This window comes from Antennarius striatus, chromosome 10 (genome assembly GCF_040054535.1).
Source record: "Antennarius striatus isolate MH-2024 chromosome 10, ASM4005453v1, whole genome shotgun sequence".
In the NCBI taxonomy this organism is placed as follows: domain Eukaryota; kingdom Metazoa; phylum Chordata; class Actinopteri; order Lophiiformes; family Antennariidae; genus Antennarius; species Antennarius striatus.
Window position 1 is genome coordinate 12,422,842 of NC_090785.1, and position 15,399 is coordinate 12,438,240.

Genomic DNA, 15,399 nt, shown 5'->3' on the forward strand with positions numbered 1-15,399 from the left:
GGTGATGTTATTTACGCCTCAATAATTACTGCAAACTAGCAAAGAATAATCACTCAAACCTGCTACAACTTCACATGAGGAGCCTCAGATACCAGGGAGAGAAGATATTTTTTCAGTTTTTCTTTTTCAGGATGGCGCACATTAAAAAGATAACTATTTCAGAGAGCCATAACAAGCAGGCCTATAGCATAAGGATTCACAGAGGACAAAGAGGAAAAATCAGGAGGCCCAAGAAATGGAGCAACACATCGATCACTGGGACTGGAGGAGACTGATGGTGGTGGAAGATCCAGAAATGAAAGGCATGAGGAAAACACGTATGCCAAGAGACAAAAGAAGGAGTGAGAGATTCTTTGCAGTCAATGATTCTTTTCCTAAAGCTAAATCGGTGTTTTTATGGGCCATCCAAAGTTTACTACACTTTCGCTCCAATCCTTCAGGAGTTTCAGGTTTTGAACAATACAAAATCTGGCATTCTATCTTCTTATGTGTAAAGTTCTCCACCCAATCCTTTATTCTTTTATTTATTTTGGCAGTATTTAGCCTATTTTGCAGAAATTAATCTGAATTAATATTGACCTGATGCATCAGATTTTTTATTTGCTATCCTTCTGCTTTGCAAAGTAAGTTATGTAGGTGTTCAGGGGTGGTTATCTGGGCACACCAGGAGTTGGCTGTGTGCAGTAAGATGTAAAGGTGCTCAAGTGGATAATATTCACAAGTGCTGGTGAGTCATTGCTAAGTATCGGCCCAGGCACTGGTTGGCTTGACCATCTAAAGTCAGTGAAGGACATTGTAAAAAAACACACAGAGAGGTTTCTCTGAAATGTGTCGACCCTGCAGTGCTGCCGATTGGGAGGCCAAAGTGTTCAAAGTAAAAAGCTTTTCATGCAGCAGTGGCTGACTGATGAAATGTATGAAAGTTCCATGCTTGTCTCTGATGGAGGCTCAGACTTGTTTTATGCAACATCACTACATTTATTTATTTCTGTTCCTGAAGTATTCTGTGCTTGTGCGTGGAAGTGACCATACTACCTGTTGTTGAGAAGCTTTCATCTCTTTCCTCTGGAGGTTTAGTTATATAACACGTATGCATTCATGTTAGGCAGCCAGTCGAGCCAGACAATATTTACCAGTAAAGTATGACGTAAAAAAAATACCTGAGACAAAAATGCTGCACAAGTAATGACCAGATTATAGACCTGCTAAACAAACCACAGATATGGGATTTTCAAAACTGTATTTGTATGACTTAGAAGTCAGAAGCCTGTCAGAATGCAATTTTAAGTCCATGTAAAGTTGATTGATGAATGCAAGTATTAAATTATTGGTGCATACTGTAATTGTGTGTTTTTGTTCATCCTTGAATGTAGAATGAAGTGTGTGGAGGCTGAGAAAGAATATCATTCAGTGGTTATGGATTTGGAGATTGAGGAGGATGAGGAGGTGGAGGAGGATTTTGGACAGCCAATCTTCTCGTATCTCTCTTCTCTTTCTCTCTGTCTTACTACAATCCCATTCTACAGGATGAATATAATAACAATGCAAATTATCTACAGTATAATCATCCTTGTATATCAGTAATCAATTACACAAAAGGTCTAAATTCAACACTAATTTAAAAAAAAAAGAACAAAAAAAAAAACCTGGCGTCAGTAATCAGCACCATCCAACAAAAACATGCTGAAAAATATAGACGTGGCATCCAATTGTTGAACCGCTCCAAGGAATGACTTACAAATATTACAGACCTTTTATGGAAGATGTAATTATACAGATTTACTTGTATTTTACCGTCTTTCAGTTTAAGAGTTAGAAAAAAACTGAAGATAGTTTAATTTTGGCCATGAAAAACAAATTATGCAGTTCTACTTGCAGGTGTCAACAAATTTCTACACAGAAATACAGTCAGTTGCTAGAGATAGAATTTGAAAACAATAAAGCACAATTTGGTATAGTTAGCTGCATAACATCATAACATGTATACATACAACTGGCCTTGGGGAGAAAATATTCGATTAGTCCAGAACATCTTGACAGCTGTTATATCCATATCAACAATATCATAGAAAATGTATTTTAAGATTCCAGGCAACAAAAATAAAGATAATTACACCCATGTGCCCGGTAGTCCTGTGTACTTTCTATTTCCTGTTAACAATATCCAGCATCCTGTCACTCTAGCTCAAGCTTCCTGTTATGACACATGGGCATTTATACTGTACATACCTGTCCATCCTGACACTCCCTGTTTATGCCTGACTAAATATTTTTCTGCAAATGAAGTTGCACAGATCAAATCTCTCATCAAATTATTATTCAGATGCCAGCCTCTGCAACTCATCAGCATGTTTTAGTGCATATTTTCACCTGCCTGTTCAGTACATATACCCTCCCATTCCTCTCAGTCTCTGCCAGATTGTCTTTGTGTCATGCATAGCTCTCTCGCGTTTATCTCCGGACTGCTCCCTCGGTTTCGACCCTGCCTGTGTTCGACCCGTCTTCCTCGTCTCTGCCCCCCGGTAATCTGACCAGCCTTCTGTCTTTGACTACCCTGCCTGCTCGTTCCTTGTCTGCTACCTGTCAACTGGGATTCCTGTTTGCTGAGACTGTTTTTCTGGAATATTGCTGCCACTCTGTGCGAAGCTTCAGAATAAACTGTTGGACTTTTCCTGCTCTGGTCTCAGTCTGTGCTGTACTTGGATCCTACCTCAGTCCTGTTACACATGAACTCAAAACAACTTCAGGTGTGTAAGATCAGAACGGGTGTGTGAATGAGTCTCAGGTGTGGAGAAGACCAACAGGTGTGGAGCCTTGGCTCCACCCACAAGCTAGGCCTGTCCCCATCCCACACCAGCACTGCCACGCCGAACCGTGACAGTACCCACCCTCAAAGGACGTCCCTTGACATCCAATAGATGGTCGCAGGGTGGGTCAGGAGCAAGAGCAGGCAGAGCTGCAGGCGGGGCTGTGGGCGGAGCTGTGGGTGGGGCTGTGGGCAGAGCTGTGGGTGGGGCTGCGGGCGGAGCTGCAGGCGGGGCTGCGGGCGGAGCTGCGGGCGGGGCTGCGGGCGGAGCTGCGGGCGGAGCTGCGGGCGGAGCTGCAGGCGGGGCTGCGGGCGGGGCTGCGGGCGGAGCTGCGGGCGGGGCTGCGGGCGGGGCTGCGGGCGGAGCTGCGGGCGGGGCTGCGGGCGGGGCTGCGGGCGGGGCTGCGGGCGGAGCTGCGGGCGGGGCTGCGGGCGGGGCTGCGGGCGGAGCTGCGGGCGGGGCTGCGGGCGGGGCTGCGGGCGGAGCTGCGGGCGGGGCTGCGGGCGGAGCTGCGGGCGGAGCTGCGGGCGGGGCTGCGGGCAGAGCTGCAGGAGCGGGCGGGGCTGCGGGCAGAGCTGCAGGAGCGGGCGGGGCTGCAGGAGCGGGCGCGGGCGGTGCTGCAGGAGCGGGTGCGGGCGGGGCTGCAGGAGTGGGCGCGGGCGGGGCAAGCTGGAGTCCAGGCGCGGGACCGGAGCGTGGACTGGAACAGGCTCGAGGTCTGGCAAAAAAGGTGGAGCTGGAATTCCAGCATAAGCTGCCAACCATGCTCAGATGTCTCTCCCTCCACTTGGCAGCCTGTTCTGGGTTCCAGGATTTGCTGCTGGTCAGGGCAGCAAGGAGGGTGTCAGCTGGGTCCAGTTCAGGCTGGTTCATTCACGAAAGTAGGGGTTTGGACCCAAATGCAGAACACCGAAGCCAGGCTTAAAAAGCCTTATGGTCATGAACTCAAAACAAGTTCAGGTGTGACGATCAGAACGGGTGTGTGGATGAGTCTCAGGTGTGGAGAATACCAACAGGTGTGGAGCCGTGGCTCCACCCACAAGCTTGGCTTCTCCCTGTCACACACCAGCACTGCCGCACTGAACCGTGACAGTCACATTTGTGTGCCCTCTAGGTCACAGGTGTTGCGTTCGTATACTTTCATATTATGAAACATTAAAAGCTCTGTGAAGCCACTGAGACTTTTAGAGCAGAATAAACATTTAACCTTATTGCCAACTTTTCAGTCATTATATATTAACTATGATGTAGCAATTTGTCCTGTTGCCAGTAGCTATATCTGTCAGTTATAGTGGTATTAGTGATAAAACTGCAACCTTCAGAATGTTTCATTAGCTGAGAAGGGATTAATAATCTGCTTGCTTGGCTTCATATCATTGCTAAAACACTGCACTCATTATAAGCTCTACAAACCCTCACGTACATGCAGAGATTTGTTTTAGCTCACATAAAACAAAATGTTCTGTGCGTGTCCAGGTTTGAGGAAAGTAACAATTGCGATCAGATGTATGTTAATGCTCAGAACATATTGAATGCACAATTGTGTGCAAATAAAAAAAAAAGATCATAAGAAGATGACTGTATTCAGAAGTGACTGATGGCTGTGTTTTTGCTTGCTGCCTCAATCCTCTTGCCTTTCTGTGTCGTTGGACGGAGGCTGTCTCAGCTGGTTGTGAGCTGAACCCACTGCTGCGTTATGTAACGTTCCTGGAATAAACGGCCTGAGGTAGTGTGTGAAAACCTCATCTAAGGTTGCAGGTAATTTCTCATTGTGGCACTCAGTCAGGATGATTACTTAAATGCTATGAATGTAAAATCATTTGCATGCATGTGTTACTTGAGGTGAGGTGTAAAGTTTCAGGAGATAGCAAAGAAGTGGGAGAGGACTCTGCGTGTGTCACGGCCACACTGTGATTCACATATTTTCTGTTTGTTTGTTTTTTTCTCAGCATACACACAGCTCTCCTCATCTCCCACCTCCTTCTAGTGCTGCTATTGTTACCAGGAGGCTTGATCTGAATAAATACACCACTGCTGACCTTTGGTTTGTTTCAAACAAGATTTACTTCAGATTTATACCCAATTTAAGACATTTAAAAAAAGGGATTTAATTGTGCATAGAATAATGAAACATCAAAGTTCACACATTAGTGAATGAAGTTTCACCTCATATAAATTTTGTTTGAACTTTTGCATTGCTTTATTTTAAGGGCAAAGGTGAATGATGCTGTGATTTAGTTGATTGTCACTTTGACTGGTGGCCGTGGGTTAGAGTTAAGAAGGACAGATGAGTAAAATTTTACAAATCAACATTTTGTAAAAGACAATTGGATCAGTTTATTTTATGAAAATTCTTAAAATCAAATATTTTGCATTTCTAATATGGCCCACAGAGTTTCAAACTCTTGCTCGTTATCTTTCTTGAAACAGCGAAAAAATAATAATCACTGGTGATGGAGGATTGAGTGGCCATTGTTATCAGGTCATTACACTTCACCATTAAATATGAGTTTTCAGATGGCATAGTTAATACGCAGCAGTGAATGTTCTACCACTGACTTCTTTAATATTTTAAGATGGAGTTCAGTTTACTGAGAAGTCAGCCACGTCAGTCACTAACAGGATGGTTGTGTCAGTGTATTTAGTTCAGACTGAAATATCTCTGCTAAAATACATGCGCTGACATTAGTACTAGTAAAAGTTTTCCGTGATTTTTACATAATGGTTAAGGACAACCTGCGTTTTTAATCCTCTGACGTTAAGTATTTCAAAGGCAGCCACAACGTATCCCTGCTCCATGAAGGATGCTTTTGTCACATCTACCAGTATCTGGGGTCACAGATTGCAGATTGGGCTGTGATCCACCATTAGCCTCCTCTGTCTCTGGACTTGGCACACTCTGCCACTCAAATTAACTTTGTTAGATTTTACTGCAAGAGAAAAAATAATCAGTGACTGACAGTCCTGAATTTGACTGTAATATGAAACATGATGTTTGGCAGCCATGTCTTAAACAACCTGGAGCATGATATGGATGTGGACAGCAGAACAAGAGAGTGAGGAGGTGGATGTAGAATGTATCTTTGACAGGGTCCTTACATTACCCATCCTTGTTTGACTTTGTCAGAACAGTCTACTCTTTGTTTCTTTCATTTTCTTGTGGTGACAAGTCACACTAATTGGTTCTGAGCTCTGCTGTCTCTTTTCACCCCCCTATCTTCCTCATTGCATTTCCATGAGATGGAGCCCTCTGCCCTGACCAGCTGGTGTTTTTCTCCACTTACTGCTCTACGGCAATGGACCTGCAGCTCTGGAGCTCATGCTCTTTATACCATAATAACATGATAGGAAGATTCTTCCTATCATGCAACATCCATCAAAAACTTCTATGATGCTTCTATGTTCACTGAAAGGATAAAGCTTTATCAGCCCATCAACAAAATTGAATTTGACTCAAGTTTAAGTGGTTTTTACTGATAAACTCAGCCATGAATTTATTCATTGGCTGGCTCTTGTTACACTTGTAACTCAGAAGGAAGTATACAGTTCTTATATTCGAATTTAGATATTCATTAAATATATGATAAGCTTATGCAATGCAATGCATTCTTATAATAATAATTCTAGTCCCATAATCAGTCAGTGTATCAATCATCAGGGTCATAGTTAATCACTGCAGCCATGACATGAAGGAATAAACACAGGTCTGCATCTCATTGTCTGCTCTGAAGTTCACTCAGATAGCGGTCTTACTTAGTCTCCTTCTCTGCTTGCTTTTTGTCTAAGTCTGAAATGCAAACAGAGGGATGAATCTATTGCTGTTATCCCAGACGTGTCCTTGAACAATACTGTTATTTGTATCCTATGTATCTGGAAAAATGTCAGACGACAAATGTTTATCAAGTCTTTAAAAATTTTCTGTGAAAGCATGCATCCTTCTCCAAATGCAAAGTAACTTTGACACATGAACTCAATTCATTCCCTGATTCCATTGTTTAAAAAAATCTGAACCTTTAAGATAAGACTTATTGTAAAGGCTTGAAAGTAAACATAGCAAAGTTACAAATATTTTCATTACAGCACTTCTGGCAGACAATAAATGCTTCCATCATCTTTTGCAGTCTGTCTCAGTTATGTGCCCTTGTGGATTTCCTTAGAAAATAGTGTGCTGGAGAAATAGTACTATTTTCAGATACAGTAGATTTTGGTTGAAGAATATGCATTGGGTCAGACAGCAAATAAAGACTGATGCCTTGCAAGCTTTAACATTTTGTTGCTTAGGAATATGTGTGCAGTGTACTCTACAAATACACAAAAACTGCTATGAGTGAGTGGGACTCTCAAGTCCTAATGTTCTGTCCTACACACTGCAAGACAAAGTTAACAAAAATACAATGTTGAAGAAGAGGAAAATTCTTCCTGTAAATTGCAGTCTTTAAAAATTTTAAAGGACACACAGAACATCAAGTACCAAGTATGACAAAAACAACATAGTGTAAAGATGACATCTAGTCTTAATTCTCCTCATTAATAATAAGAACAAAGATAAGGACACAGACAGTGGTTTTACTTCGCTCAGCACAGAAACTGGAAACAGGGTGAAACAGATAGACTGCGTAATTCTACCACTTCTAGCATCTCTCTATGACGCCATACTGACTGCACCCTGCTCCTCAGGTAATGAGTTAAATTCAAAGACCAAATCACATACAGTGCATCATTCCAGTATAACTATAAAAGTGACTAAATATAACTTCTTCCTAGCTACCTCAGCAATAAAAATCAACTAAGCATCATATCCTGTTAATTTAATCCATAGATGGTTCTAGGTGAAAAAGGGAGCTGCAATATGTATTTCTTTACTTCCTGTTGTCAATGTAACATTGTTAACGGGAGGCATGTGAAACTCTCTGCAACCTGCAAATGGATTTAAACCCCATAAAAGGATTTGAACAGTGGTGGGCCGTCAGGGCCAGCAAGGCCTTCTCTGCTGGTCTAACATAACCAGAAATCATAATAATATTTATAATAAAAGTTAATTATATTTTAATGCGTTTTCCTTAAATAAATATATTCAAATATATGTATAAATATGTAATTATACATTTGGATATACTATGATATAGACCAACACTGGGTCGGTGTTCTATTTTTAGGTTAGTGAGGTTTTATCCAATCAAAATTCCGCTAGCTGTGTTGCAAGGTTGAATGAAATCTGCCCAGGACCTTCAGACTCTAGAATGCAGGTCTCCCTGCACTGTGAGTGAACAGGAACATATAGTTAATAGACAGATGCGATAGCCAATCAAATCATGAGTTGGCGATGCTAAGGCATTCTAGCTGGCCTCACTTTCACCTGACATGTACGTGTCCTGTGATTGGATATTCACTCTAAGAAGGCTGCGCCATGCAGACGCACATTTGTAGAGAAGCTCTAGTGAGAGGAGGGTCTGATTCCTGAAGGAGCTAGCCTGTTCTAGCTAATCTGTTCTAGGAAACATTAGCTAGCTAACCTGAAATAGCTAACCTGTTCTAGCTAGTGGAGTGTTCTGGGAAAGAAAGGAGAATGGATTTTGTGTTTAAATCAGCCTTTTGAACTGTTGTTTCGGTGAGTACAAGTATTTCATTTATCTAAGTTTTCATGTTTAATGTTCTTGTAATTTAATTTCATTTATATCAAATCAATTATAATGAAATAAAATGACAAATATACTAAAAATGAAAAAAAATTCTTGTTCTTCTGCAATGTGTGTAAATAATGTGGTGCACTTGCACAGCTGTGTGATTGAAGTGGAAATATACAAAGAGACTTGTGTCCCTGCTGGAAAATAGCCTGTTTTATAAATTATAGAGGTGATGCAACATCTAGTATTGTGTTAGTGTATGTATGAAGTGTATGAAGAATCCTGCTAAACATTTAAAATACATTTAGACAGTAGCACCAGTCAAATAGTAGGCAATTCATGGTTGAGCCGTGTTTCAGTGTTTCATTAATTTAATTTTCACAGCCTGGTTTGAACAGAAAGACATCTCCAGCCATTTGGAGTCACATCTCTGGTTCTCAATGCAACACACTACTATGTAGACATTCCAGGGTTTGCCTTTAAAGCAGAAAATGTAATCAAATGTTTTTGGTCAGTATTTTATCTTTAATCTGTGTCCCTGTTTGTGCAGAAGATTGTCTTGATGCCCATATGGGATTTAAAAAAAACCTCCACAGTTCTCTCTTTGTCTAATATGTGTTGGACCACCTTTCCATCTGAATTAGAAATGCTTTTGTTTCTCCTTTTGTGTTCTCAAAACTAATGAACTGACCACAATAAGTGACTGGCAGTATGGATTTATTATTTTTTTGTGTCTTACATTAGTATTCAAATATAATAACATGTTTCCTTTATCTGAAAAGTACTATTGCATTGTCTATTCTTAAGCCAAATCAAAATATATGCCTTAGAATTAATAACATAATGGCACTCAAGTGCACAATGTAAAGATGATTTTCAAAACACAAAAAACTGGTGGACATGCAGCTAAACACTCACACACACACACTCACACGCATGCATGCATGCACGCACACACAAACACACACCATTGATTCCTCTAAAACAAGCCTTATAAAATCTTCACATGGTGAATGGGTGTCAGAAGGTTGTGTCTGGACATGATGACTCATTCTCGCCGATGTGTCTCACAGGGTGTAATGTTTGCTGGCATCTGCGGTTAATAGCTCATTCCATCCGATTATAGGGAATGGAGCATCAAAATGAACATTTCTCAGAAAACAATAACGCGACTTCAGCCTGCTGCATAATGCTTGTTCTTTTCTGGAATATTTCTTTTCCCCAATATGTGCTTTTTGAAAACAGAATTATGTTTTTGAATAAACATGCTCTACAAAAAGACATTGCAAATAAGAAAGTGAGCAGACAACATTCCAATGTATAAATTTCCCACTGCTAAGCAATGTGTGTATCATAGTCATAGTATCAACACTCTGACAGGCATACGTAACAGCTCCCAATCAAAAGGAAGCAGCTTCTAATGATACATGCATCATAAAAACACTTGAAAGCCCTCATCTTCAACAGGAAAATAAATTGTAAAATAAAATGTAATGCAAGTTTCAGTGTGTCATCTGTGGATGGCTCTCAAATACAGAAATGCGTTACATATCTGTTTCCTGCAGCCCATTCAGCCCAGATATCGTGTTTGTATTATTAAACCACACATTTGTATAAAACACTGGCTCTGCTATTTTTTTATTTGGGTCTTTGGAATATCAGAAATGTTTACCCAGGGTCACTGTTGTGTGTTTGGATAACTTTTTTCAGTTTATAAAAAAATACACTATATCCAAAAATTCAAATTTAAATAAGAACATCAACAACAACAAAATCATCTGCTTTATGTCTAGTCTTACCCTACAAGATTAACAGTTCTACTCATGAAGATGTTTGGCTGCTGCAACCCATCTTTTGCACAGTATATAAACACAACTGATAAATTTGAAAAAAATTTGTGCAACATGAGCACATCCCAGTGGTCATTTTTGAAACTTCACAATGTAAAATAACTTTGCGACGATGTTTATTAGTAAAGGTTTCCTGCATACATGTAGTGGAATGGCACTTCATTGGCTGCTTGTGCTTCACTTGTCCTGTTCTGAGAATAAAGCATCACAAGTATTGGAACATCAACATAAGGATCATGACTTATATATATACAGTATATAGCTGATTGATCATCGACAATGAAAATTATGATGTTATGAATTTATATTGCTTACATTAATTTTTTTTAAATTTAATTTTATATACTGGTTTGATCCCCGGAGGGAAATTAAGAACGCACACTCTAGCTACTGATTCAAATGCATGCATACATATACTGTATATTTGTGAGTACAGGCCCCTGTATCACACACACACATACACAAGGGGGCCTGTAGGCATGCAGGGGAGGTAGAGTGGCAGGCAGCTCCTTCTTGGTGCGCCTCAAATGAGCAATTTGTAAAGGGGACGGCACCTTGCTCAAGGGTGCCTCGGCAGTGCTCCGGAGGTGATGATGATGTCGTGCCTCATTGGTAGGAGGTGCTGGTGATCCCAGGGATCCGGCCAAGGAGTCTTCTTCTTCGGCCGTAGAAGAAGTGACAGCAAACTACAAAGCAAACCTTGGTTTTCGAACGCTTTAGACATCGAATAAATCGGAATTCGACCAAAAAATTCGGAATTTTTTTTCTTAGAAGTCGAACAAATTTTGGAAGTCGAGCGCGAAACAAATGCATTAACATCCAACCTCCTCCTCCTCTCCAACGTTCACATATGCCAACTTGTTACGATACCAGACTTGCTCATCTGTCATTTGTTTTTCGATTAGGTTACTTGTTTTTCTTTTACAGATAGGATCGTTTTGTTTATTATTTTGGCATTAGTCAGACCTGAACTGAGCGCAACATATTGTTTGCTATTTAGTTCTTGTTAATAAAAACTGATTTTCCTTATATACTGTACTTCAACAATTCTTTCTGGTGGCTTTTTGGGACTTGGCGAAGATGGGGCCTCGCGAAGAGCCGGCTATCAGAGTCGGTTGCAAATGTAATGGGTCTCAGAGCCGGTCGCGAAGAGCCGGCTCTCAAAGTCGATCGATAGTAAGGGTCTCAGAGCGCGGTTGCAAAGAGCCAGCTCTCAAAGTTGGTCGCCAACGTAACGGTCTCAGGCCCCGTCCACACAAACTTTTTGAAAGCGCAATTCTTTTGTTGCGTTTACTCCTTCCGTCCACACAACAATGCAGATATCTGGAACGAAAACACAACTTTTTGAAAATGCTGGCCAAGGTGGATTTTTTTGAAAACGCTGGGTCTGCATTGTGTGTGGAAGCTGTATCCACAACTTTTTATATTTGGGGGGTGTGTCCATGCGACGAAAACTGCTGTGACGTCATGCATGTGACCCCTGTCTACATGTACAAGCGTAGCTAAAACTGGCTATTTTATGATGTATAACAGCTCCACGTCGAAGATGCATTGATAAAAATGCTTTGCACTTAAATATTTGTTAGTCTGTTTCTTTACTTATGTGTCATAAAGTTTACATATGTATTTATTCATTCATTCATTCACTTTCCTCGCCAAAGACGCAGACGGAAGTTCTGGGTCAGACCGGGACGCGCTGCCTCCTAGCGGGAGAACTCCGTGATGGAGGTCGTTCTCCAGGAGGAATGCCGTGAATTCCTGCATGTCCCGGTCCTCTCTCCTGTCGTTTTCGGAGTTGTTCTGCTTATACACGTGTTGATCAACGCACTGATGCAGATACGTGTGGACGGAGATCTTTTTGAAAACGCTGTCGTGTGGATGCAAATCGTTTTCGATGCTGCATCCTTGTGGACGGGGCCTAAGGCGTTTCTCCATGTTTGAAGCAGGCTCTGGAGCAGTGCTTCACATGGGAACGCCCATGGAGGCCGGGGCGTGTATCGGAGCGCCGGAATAAATCGGACATCACTACTGGGAAGCTGAGCTGTCCGTCTGGCAGACCTTCATCACGGCCTGAGCGGCAGTCAGGCTGCAACAAAGATGACCATCGATCAGTGAATCAGTCGGTGAATCAATCGGTGAATCAATCAGTGAATAAATCGGTGAATCAATCTATGTCGGTCACGAAAGTAACGGCTCGTTCACTTTGAAGTGAACGACGGGAACCAGCTCCTCTGTGCCTCGGTGTCTGCGCTTAGTGCGTTCACTGCGCTGAACAGAGGAGGGAGGGGTAGTCCTTATAGTTTAGTTTTAGTTCATTTATTGTTGCACTGAAGACTAAATATTTTTCTTTTGTGTGTGTGTGTTTTTAAGGGATTCTTTGTTGCTTGACTTTAACTTTTGAGAAATACTGATCATTTCCAATGAAAGGATGAACAATTCAATCAAATAATAATTATTACAATAATGAGAATTAATAGTTGGGATGCGCTGATCTAGGGGTAACTTGTAGTGATGTCGTTCGCGAAAGTAATGGCTCTGAGAGCTGGCTCTTTGAGGTGAACAATGGAAACTGGTTCCTCTGTGCCTCGCTGTGTGCGCTTAGTGCGCTCACTGCGCTGAGCAGAGGAGGGAGTGGCAGTTCTTATAGTTTAGTTTAAGCTTATTTATTGTTGCAATGAAGAGTAAATATTTTTAATTAATACATGTTGTGTTGCGTGTTTTTAAGGGATTCTGTGTTGCTTTACTTTAACTATGTATGTTTGTAAATCTAATTATGATGAAATCAGTGCCTCACCAGCCATGAAGCTCACCGGACGTCACTGCTATTCAGTGTGGACACAGTCGTTCTGTTTCTTTCATCAGTAAGGATATGATTCATTGCACTAAATGCACGTTCACGCTCTGCCGTTGACACGGGAAGCGTGGAGACAGCAGTAAACACATTGCAGAGATTGTCTCCTCGAACTCCATGAAATGTATATTCTCTAAACTGTTTTAGCAAGCAGCAGTGTTTGCTGTAGAGCTATCCTCAGCAGAGCAGCAAATAGACAGACCATTTCTGGATAACTCTCCCAGATAGCCGTCACAAATGTGCAGGATGAAGACAGCCAGTGCACATCAAACATTCTGCCTATTCTGCAGGCATGCATCCCCAAATTGGAGGCAGTGACTTCAAACTCGGGTATGCTTCGGGCTCTGACAGAAAAATGCATTGAGGGAGTCTGTAAACACAGTATTGTGCTTCACCATATCATGTACTGCAAGTTTCAATTTGTGATTCATGCAATGAATTACGGCCAGGTCAGGGTTAATCTCCTTAAGCAGGAGAGTGGAAGCTTGCTCAGTATAGCAGCAGCTCAGTCAGTAGTGAAACCAATGAGTCGGGAGCGCAACATGTCCTTGGAGATGCCATGACTCTCGAGAGTCGCCAGCAAAGTGTCACGTATGGCAAAGTCTGGGCATGGTTCCAGTTCAATGAGTTGGTAAAAGTAGTTGAAAATCCTCATCAGAGGTAAAGTGAATTAAATGATGACATGTTTTACTTGAGGCGGTCGTGCTCTCATCGATGAGGTTGCTGAAATTTCACAGGTCCTTTTTATGTACTCCTCTAATTGGCATGTCATTTTCTGGGCAATGAACATTAGCACACTGTGACAAGATTTATTGGATGCAGCATGGACCCTAAACCAACCCCGTTCAGTTGCTGCAGTTCAATCACGGGGGAGACCATTTTAATTGACAGATTGTTTTGGCAGATCATGTACTAGTATGCCATGTACATGCGCTAGCCTCTCCTCATTCTTCTTTCTCCAAAGAGCTACGCTTACATTATTGGCCGTTTCAAATTCTCCATCATATCTATTTTGCAGGAATGTTAACAAATTTGCTGTGCTTTTTTTAATTCAGCTTTTCAGCTGAGAATTTTTAAATTCCATTTACAAATGCAGGGTTGATGTGAAGGTGTTGTTTGTGTTGGGAGCCTACAGTTTTCACTTCGGAGCAAGCTGCACATTTGACTGACCCATCAGTTGACAAAGTTAACTACTCTTGGCCCTCTTGACATTTAACAAATCATGCTGGGTCTATACTGCCACCAAACACATGCTGATGCTCCTTGCAGCTTGATCAACGTCGGAGCTTTTATCACCACAGGAGTTTTCCTGGGCTGGGGTATTCTCTTCCTGTTCATCCTCTGTACAGGTGTGTGTGTGGATGTTGGCTTCACTTTTTTGAGCTGGTCCTGTGAAGAAGAACGCTCTACTGTTCTGGACACTTTTCATTTTCCTCTCGCTTTTATTAGCATCACCAATATCTGTGTATGTGCATTGAGATGTTCACAAACATCCAGACCTCCGTCAAGTCTGGTCAGGTTGAAAATTAGTGGCAGCCATGTAGACCATAAACTACCTATAAGAACACTATGTCACAACCTGCTTGTTTTTTTCATTTCTTTATTATTATTATTATTATTATTATTATTATTATTATTATTATTATTATTATTATTATTATTATTATTATTATTATTATTTTGACATGGGTTGTCCCCATGAGCATAAAATTAGTTCAGCAGAAGTAGAGATGTAAAAACCAGAGAAGGGAGATGATTCCCCCAACAAATCGCAGCCTGAAACTAGAACCAATGCAGTCACAGACTGTAGCTTCCCTGAATTCAAAATTTCAAACTGTAACCAAGATTGCGTATACTAAAACATACATTAGTATACTTAAGTATACTAAAGTATACTAATAAAATTAAATCTCAAATTTTCCCTATAGGCTACAGACATTTGTAAAATCAAAGCTAATGAATATTTAAAGCATCAGCACTTTATATTCCAACAAGAAAAATCATCCTCATGGAGTTGATTTTCAACACTTTTGATGCTTTTGTCAAAATTTGTAATAAAAATATGGCAGAATCCACAGAAAACAAACAAACAAACAAACAAACAGGAAACAAACAAAAATAGTTGAGCAAACTCCCTCCAGATTACAAATAGTCATGATCTGATAGACCAGTCTCTGGTAGTGATCAAAGGCATGAATAAGGGGAGAACAAAGTGAAATCAAAGGAGAGAAGTTGTAAAAACCCACTAGGAAACATTGAACTGTTTG